This window comes from Solanum tuberosum, unplaced genomic scaffold (genome assembly GCF_000226075.1).
Source record: "Solanum tuberosum cultivar DM 1-3 516 R44 unplaced genomic scaffold, SolTub_3.0 scf00453, whole genome shotgun sequence".
NCBI lineage: Eukaryota > Viridiplantae > Streptophyta > Magnoliopsida > Solanales > Solanaceae > Solanum > Solanum tuberosum.
The window spans coordinates 8,601-18,074 of record NW_006239393.1 but is presented as its reverse complement, the minus strand read 5'-3'; positions in this window follow the sequence as shown (position 1 = coordinate 18,074).

Below are 9,474 nucleotides of genomic sequence, written 5' to 3'. Positions count from 1 at the left end.
ATATATTGTGGTTAGGAGCTGACATTTCTAGCTCGATTTCGTGTGTTTGGTATAAAGATGAGTATTTTTCACGAAGAGTATTTTTTAGAAAAAGAAATTGATTTTTATTTATTTTCTAGTGTTTGATCATATGTAAGCAAAAAAATATTATCTCAAGAATATTTATCTACTAAAACACTAAAAGGGTGGGAGAGGGTTCTTGGGGGTAGATATTAAAAGCAAGAACTACAATAATGTGTCCGGTACAATGATATAGATTAACAAACCTAAATCCTCGAAAACTAAAACAACACTGCGTACCTATTAACCTTATACCCGACAATCTAAAGTTATCATATCTACTATCTAATCACCTTTGTCAAATGCTTTTTGTTTTTGCCTATTATGCCCAACCTCTCACACCTCCTCACTTGAGTGTTTGTGCATCTCCTTTTCACATGTTCAAATTATCTCAATTTTTCATCCCCTCTTGTTGTTCACTATGAAGTCCATTCTATCTCTCTTCCCGCCGGCCTGGCCTATTAAGTAAGTTAGTTAGAGATCGAAACTGGACCTGAGATCCTAATAACTTATTCTTAATCTTATCGCTCATGCCTCCGAGTATGCCCACACTTGTAGTATTAAGAAAAAAGAAAATTTTGTATGAAATTGTTAACACGAAGAATAGCTTAATCATGTCACTATTGGAAGACATGGATCATATGTGAAGAGCATAAAAAGCCAACAATGTTATTATTCATATAAAATGAAAAAAGAAGAAGAAGGGGAGCATGAGAGAAAATGGTAACAACACAAGAGCGAAGAAGCCATTATAAAAAATGCTAAAGAAAGCATGAAACAATCACTACTATAAAATGTGAATTCCGCTTGCTTTCAACTCTCTGTAATCTGTTAAATACCAAGACATGGAGCGCATCTTTTACTTGTTGATCGAATGCAAGCATACCCTTCCAATCAAAGAGGTCATTGCGTCTCAAACTAAACCCAGCAGGGAAAGTAGTATGACCAATGTATTTCTCATTAACCATATCCAAAACATCAATTTCCAAATCAACATCGTCACGTTCATATGAAAATTGAAACATACAACATATTTCTCAACATGAAACAACCCAAACAACATTCGACCGTTCATAACTGAATTCTGAACTTAGTATTTATGCATTTAAAAAAAATAATTAAAATACAAATATACATTATTTTGAGCAAAATTAATGATCCTGTATTCGGACTTCTAACTCTGCCCTCGAACAAAATAATGGTTTCAAGTAACAATAGAGATACAATCAATAAATATGAAGAATACAATACATCTATTGATTATATGTAAACAGTAAAAACCTCAAATAATTTAATGTAAACAGAAGAGCACGGTGATTAATATCCCATAAACCTATTTAATATTTATAATATTACCCCAAAACCGATTATCACTAGTAATCCTAATCCAATACTTACGAGGACCATAAATATTATTTATTATTTCTTGCAAATAATTATTTCTAATATTTAATATTTCAAGATTAATAAAATAATCATAATATTTAATACTTTTAAATTAATTAAGTAATATTTGACCTAATATAAAAAAATAAAATTTGTACAATTCTATTAGTACTATTTAAGAAAGGTTTGTAATAACGTGTATTAGTCCAAGGTTTTATCGTATATATCACGATTAATAACTTTTAAAGTCAACCGTTGAATGGTAACTACGTACACAATGAGAGGGAAAAAAAATCTACTTGGATTAGAAAAAATTATCAATTAAAAGAAGTATTTCTAATCATACAAAATTTATTCTCATTATATATAATCCCGTATAATTTAAGCGATAAATATACACTTTCGAGATATGATCAAGAGTGCTTAATATATATTATAGGAATACTATGTTATGAGTGGTCAAACTATGTATCTAAGTAGGTTACATGCATCTAACAAAATATATACATGTATCTAATTAAGAGTTTAGGTATTTGATAAAGTGTACATATGTCTGAGTTGAGACTATATGTATCTATGAGAAAATATTTTAGATGCTTAAAAAAAATAGAAGAAATTTGAGAATTTCGAATTGTTTTTGGAGAAAATTTTTAGGGAAGAATTGAATAACAAATTCAGGGAAGAAGCAGTGAAAAAGATTTCCGATGCTAAAAAAATTGGGAAGTATTTTGAATATTTCGATATATAACTTTTTTGGATCAATAATACGACAAATACTTATATGCGTGATTTTCCCCTAAATTGATGTGTTTGATAAGTTACATCCCATATTTAGATATATACAACTAGATGTGATGTATCTGCTTAGCATGTAGCCAAGATACATGTATTTGGATGCATAATATATATATGGAGATTGAAATATGACAAAAATGGAAGAACTTTCTCTCCCCAATTTTCTTGTTGATTAACAAATACACAACAATCGTTAATAATTGTAAAAAAATCTACTAAATCTAATGCTATTGCACTCATGATCTAGTATTCATGAGCTGTCACGACCCAAATTCACATGTCTTAATGACACCTATGTTCCCAACCAATAGGTAAGTCAATCCCTTAGTTTTACCAATTTAACTAAGTAATAAAGGTGAAAAAGTAAACAACGAGTAGAATATCTTCAATACTAAGTTCTTCATAAATACGAAATGCGGAAAGCTAAAATACTATCCAAGCCTGAAACTAAAATGACAAGTCTAAACATAAGAGATATCATGCCTGAATACTAAAACAACAGAATAAATAAAAGATAGAGGGAGGTGTGGGCCACTGAACAACCAAGCAGCTCACCACAACTCCAAGATACTCCAAGCTCGGACTCAAAAAGCTCCATGAGATGTACTAGTATTCGGAATCGAATTTGCACCACAAAGAGTGCAACAAGTGTCGTATGAGTACGAAACCACATGTACCTTGTATATCTAATAGATCGACCGACAACGAAGAAGTAGTGACATGAGTTCATATAAGAAAATCATCTTTTTTACTTATACAAGTCTATGTTATACTTACCAGTCAGGTTTCATCAAATATCACGCAATATCCAACCACCAATAAAACACATAATCAACAAGAATGAAGGATGTAATGAGATGTAATGCAGTGTGACACAATGAAATGATATGCCTCAGATGACAAGTATTTTCTCAGTCGTATATACATGATACTCCTCAAAAATATAGAGAGTTCATGACCCATGGGGGACTCGCGAGGTCCATGTACTGACACAAACGATCTCCACACGTTTGTGCGGACGATCTCAATGCACTATCATAAAATCAAACAATTTCCGCACGGACGATCTCCACGTGCCCAAATTATAATCTTTGTTGACACCCAATTTTGACCCTCCCCTATAATAATTAATTTTCGAGCTTCTTAAATTTCAAACAATTTAGAATAATTAGCTTTATAAAATTCAAATGGTTATACGGTTATTTTAAGTAATTTCCATCGATAGCTATAGTATTTTGAATAATAAATATATTTTATATAATTATATATATGTTTAGTATATTTTATAAATAGTTGAAAATCATATCAAAGATTTGTACATTGTTAAAATAAATATTTTATTAATTTAGTTTTGGTTTGAATTATAGTTTGAATTTTGAACTAATTAGTTTGTATTTGAATTAATTATTTCATTTAGTTAAGGTTAAGAAGCTCATCAATTAATTTATAATTAATTCGTCTTATTTATTTCGTAGCTGAATCACAGACTAAATTTTGAACCCTAGTTTTTCATCCACTTTCCCCCCAAAATTCCGAACCCTAGTTTCCCCTTATAAATACCCTGTTCCTTCACTAATTTGAGGGTTGGAATTTCTTTGAACGAAATTTTATACTTAAAAAGTTTTCGACGGTTCTTTTCTTTTAATTCGAAGAAGCGAGAAGTTCCTTGTTCAAAGTTAGCTCGAAATTCTTGGTTGGTTGTTTGAGGTTCGAATTCGTGTGGTAGAAGATCCTGTCCCTGCTTGTTGCTGTCTCAGTCGCTGCCCGGAATAAGGTATATTTTTGCAATATGATTGAATATGGCTCGCGATACTTAAGAACATTAAGTATCTCAACTAGTATTTAAGTTTATGTTCTTTCCTTCCGTGTTTTGTTCTGAATTTTGTTCTTTTCCTATTTAATCTGAAATTTGATCTTATTCTGGCTCAGATTTAGATTATGAGTCTCTTTTCTTTTTCCTTTCTATGTCTCTGTTCGACTAAGTTTTAGAGGAATGACCCCGCTATTTGATATATAACTGATTTAGATTCTTAAGATCTCCTCCTCAATGTCTAGATTAGTCTTAAAAATGATTGTCTTTACAGCTTTATGTTTTTCTTAGTTTGAGAAATATTTCATGTTCTTCGGTTGTATTAAAATCTTGTTATTACCTCTAGTGTCTTGGGAAGATGCTAAAACATGTTTGTTCCTCTTTCAATCTCTTTTCCTGAAGTTGGTGATTTAGCATTCTCGTTCTTATCCGTGTTTAGATGCTATATAAATTTTTCAATCACAAGTTCTTGGTATTAATTTGTCATTTTGTTTATGTTAGAATTTACTTGATTTTTAGTGTTACACACGTTTGTTATTTTCTTTCTAACTAAATACGGACATAATGATCATCCTCTTTTCACCGTTTTGGAGTTTCTATAGGTTGTAGAGAAAGCTTCTTCATTAGTATGTTAAATTAGCATTTGTTAATCACTGCCTACTTGATGTTTGGATATTTATTGACCTTTCTGCTTAAATCAATTGCTATCGAAAAAATCTCAATAAACAAATGCCTATTTCTATTCAATGTGTTAAAATCTTGTGCTATCTAGAGTGTTTTACTAATGTACTTAATTAATGTTAGTAACTTCTCCAATTGCTCACTTCTGACCTTGTCTTTTTTTTATCTCTTATATGAAGTTGCCTAAAGTTCCATATCCTTTGTAATTGAACCAATCAAAAAATGTTGACTCTGTTTTCTTGTTCAAGATTTTTTCCAAATCTTAGTTTAATGCAAGTCCATATTCCTTTCTCTCTTAGACCGTCATATTCGCCACCATGTTTGATAAAAGTTATTGCAATAATCTACTTTTAATGTGTTATCATCTTTTGTTTTGACACATTGTTGTGTTTTAGTTTTGTAATATTAATCCTCTTTCCTTTTTCTTTGTCACATGGAATTCGGATCGAGTTCATCTTAGACTCCATAACTCCTATCTTTGCATTTCCCGAATTGAGCCATGGAGGTTCAGTTTTTTTATATATATAGAGTCAGCCCTATCAACATAATGCTGAAATACAAGGCAATGGGAAGCTGATATACAGGAGCAAAGCTGATATATAAGCATGTATTTACTGGTATACAACGATATACACAGAAAAATTGGCCCAAAGCACCATATACATTGATATACAGAAACTGTATACAGAAGGTCCTAGCAGGAAAAATGGGTCCAAAAGACCCCAAAAATGGGTCAAGTCCATTTATGGCAAACCTTAGGCTTAGGACAGGTGGACCAAGGGTCCGCAAAAATTTGAGTTTGGGCCATAAGCCAAAATTCGACTTTACTACTTCTCTCTTTATTTATTTATCGTATATTCTAACTCATTTTATTTGAATTTGTTCTATTTAATTAAATTACCCAGAACAAAGTCATTTCTCCTTTTTATGCTCAATTTAAAATATTTATATTTTTATTTATTACTTAGTCTTATTTTAGTAGTTGTCTTGCAATATGAATTATTTCCCTTAAAAATTCTCTTTTAAGTTTATTTACCTTAAAATAAAAATGGTTTCTTATTCCTTAATTCATTTTTTTTCAAGTTAGTCAAATGTTTTAGTCAAATCGTTGGTGAACCGCAGCAAGTTAGCGGGCATTTTGAGGGACTAACACCTTCTCGAAATGTAAATTGAACCCCGAACCCCTTTTTTATTACAATTGATTTTAATCTGTTTTAATCATTTGAAAAACTATAAGTTTTCTTAATTTCTTTTTAAAAAAAAATTAAGTGGCGTCTCTGTTTCTTTTGGAAAATCGATTTCTCTTCAAATAATAAGTTTAGTCGATTTTTCGAAACAAGTTTATTTTTATTTTATTTTTAGACTAAAACAATCTTAACATCTCACAATCCCAGCACAAAGGATCTCCACGTGCCCAACTTATACTCAATCTCATGTCAATGCATGTGCATAATATGATTTCAATAAAAGGGGATGATGATGCATCTCAATCAATCAAATATCAGCAACATATATAATCACCTCAACTATCACAAATATATGAGTTCAATAAAGAAATACAATCACACAAAAGAATTCAAGTCAATAATACATCAGCTAATACCCACATGCTTTGGCATTCTCGGATTACAATCCACATTCTATAGTAATAAACTTTCCCTTTTATAACACCGGTACTCGTACCAATTCCCGTCACACCATTGGTAGGAGACCTCCATCTTTTGCCCTTACCCATTGTCTATTCCCATTTTAATCTTTAATTAGAAAAACGTCCTTCAACGAAGTCTAAGTTCTTAACATACCTTGAATGCCGAACACGTGTCACAAATTCTCAAAAAATTGCTTTTTCCTTCCGTAAGGATTTCGAACATTCCCAATCTATCAAAATATGCATAATTTGTAAGCAAATGAGTCCATAGACACCCATGTTACTATATGACTAGCCTAGACCCACAACTCACTCTAATTTATAACTAAATTCATAATTCTAGCTGCCAACTAATATGTCAAGTACGTCTCATATTCCTAAATTTTCAAGCTTAAGGTTAAGTCTCAGTTACTCCAAATATCATAAATCTAATAATATTCATATAATACAATACAACCAAAACTTAAAATTCTGAATATATATTAAGTTTTTAAATATCTACCAAATTTATATAAAAATACTTTATAATTACAATCATAACATACATTATACATATGATTAGTGGTGCTTGCAATTACAATCTCATATTTGAAAGATATAACATGAGAAAAATGAGAAAATTTTAAAATCAAATGTGGCAAACAAATACTTTTGACTCATGGGCCAATCCTCTCCCGGCCTCGGTCAAGTCTCAAGCTTAACAATTTTAAATGGACTTGAAAAATCATATCTCAACCCTACTTCGATAACAAATCGGGTTGAACCAGTCTCATAGACTAAGCTCATTTTAACGGCTCTACAAATACAAATCTATAGCATCTTAGTCTATAAGTGAGAGTTAAAGTAGTTCCCCGTTAACATATCAGCTTATGGTCAGAATAATTATTTTGAAGGTATTTTAGTCTATTTCAGCTTATTTTCGTTAGTAATTGTTTGGGCCATATCCTGACCTTGAGAAATGTTAATATGGTTGTTTGTTATCCTAGCATAACTAGTTTCTAAAATGTCTGTTTTCACCTCCTTTTGAATAAACACGGAAGGAATTATCAAAATGGTAGGTTCATCAAAAGCTGCTATCTTTGTTCCTTCTTTTGATAAATTAGTGTCCACAATTTTATTTTGCTCTCAAAACATATGGAACAATTTGATGATTTCCAGCTTCATCATTAATTACTTGCACTCAACAATCAAATTATCATAGAACAAGTTGTTATTATTTATCATGTGCATAATATTAGTTGAGTCAGTATTGATTTCAAGGGGGGGTTAAATTCATGTGTTCCACTGTGATTAAAAGGCCCCTTCTCAGAGCTTGTAACTCTGCTCTGACTGGGTTGAGTGAGAGGGGTCTATTCAGAGAAACTTAGTAGCCAGTGCCCTAAGGGGTCGTTTGGTGTGATAGATAAAATGAATTAATTTCGAGATAACTTTTAGGTGGCCTTTAATCTATTGTTTGGTAGCAAAGGCTGGGATAACTTATCTCAGAATTAACAATTAGTCCTGTGATAAGTTATCCCTCCTTGGGGATGGAATAGTAATCCCAGGATAACTTATCCTGGGACAAAGTGTGTAAAATAACAAAAATACCTCCCCTTAAACTCTCTTTTCTACATCACTTTACATTCATGTATATTAACATAATTCTTAACAACATTTATAATAACATTCACAACCTTAATTATTCGTTGTTTCTATGATAATATATTTTTCTATTAAAAAAATACATTTTATAAATAATTTTTTTATTTATGAATATATTATAAGTTGAATTTATTTGCCTAATTCTTATGTTTATTTATATTTTGATTTCTCTTAAAATGTTCACTTCACTACTAAATTACATATTTTTAATTAAATAGTTTACTTCTCACTTAAAAATTATATTTTATATATCAATTAAAATGTAGATAACTTTAAAATGTATATAACTTTAATGATAAAGTTTCTTTTACTTTAATAAACTTAAAATGGAAGTTTTATTTTTAAGCTAAATAAGATGCATGTTTTATTTTTAATCTAAATAAGATGAAAGTTCTAATTTAAAGCTAAATAAGATGAAAATTTTATTTTTAAGTTAAATAAGATGGAAGTTTTATTTTTAAATTAAATAAGATTAAAGTTTAATTTTAAAAACACACGACACAATCATGAAAATGCACACACAAGTGTTTTTTTTTTTTGTAACTGTAAACTTTATTACCAAGTTTGTCACTTCTTACAGTTTTAGCACTCTGGATGTGGACTTGTCCCACTCTCAGAGATCTACTATAGCTCATTCTACCTCTAACTAGAAACTATTCTAAGGTTAAAAATTAAGGTTTTGCATATATCCTTTTAGTCTAGGAATCATGCTAGCTCTATGATGAATGTCTTGTGTAATTAATATGCTAAGCATGCTTATGTTCCTCTCCTTGTGTTGAAAAATTCTGAGGTTCCTTTCCTTCCATGTCTGATAAACTGTTGCTGCTAGTGTCATCCTGTAAATATCAGCAATGATAGATTTGCTATTAGCATACCCTACGGCCCATTCCAGTTCTTCACTCCATCCTTCACAACCTCTGTTGATGAGTAGCTACTACAACATCTTCTGCCATAGTTGCCTTGAGAAGCTACAAGTGAAAAACAAGTGTTGACGTGTTTCAACTTCTGCCTTGCATAATGAACTGATATCTCCTGTATTCAGGTTAGTAAAAAATACAGAAACAGAAAAAAGATGAAATAGACAGAATGAATTTTAATCCGAGTCCACAGAAACCACTGTGTTTCCTTAAGAAATTTAATCCCCCCACTGTACCCGAGGTTGCAGATTAATTCCTCCCAAGATAAAACGGATTAACCTGTTAAAGAAGTAGCGGTACCTCAAACTTCAATAACTTCAGCGAACGCACGAACATCAACAAGAGCACACACAGACTCAGTCGATCGACAATTTTATTTATGCAAGAAATGTATGCAGAGAGGAAAAAATTTCAGTGTTTGAAAAATGAAAATACCTCTTATTTATAGCCATTTGCAGCAAGGAACGTGGCTGTTCAGAAAAATCTGTTCAGACCCGTTTTTTCCAGAACATTGTGTTCTTTGGGAAAAGTAATGT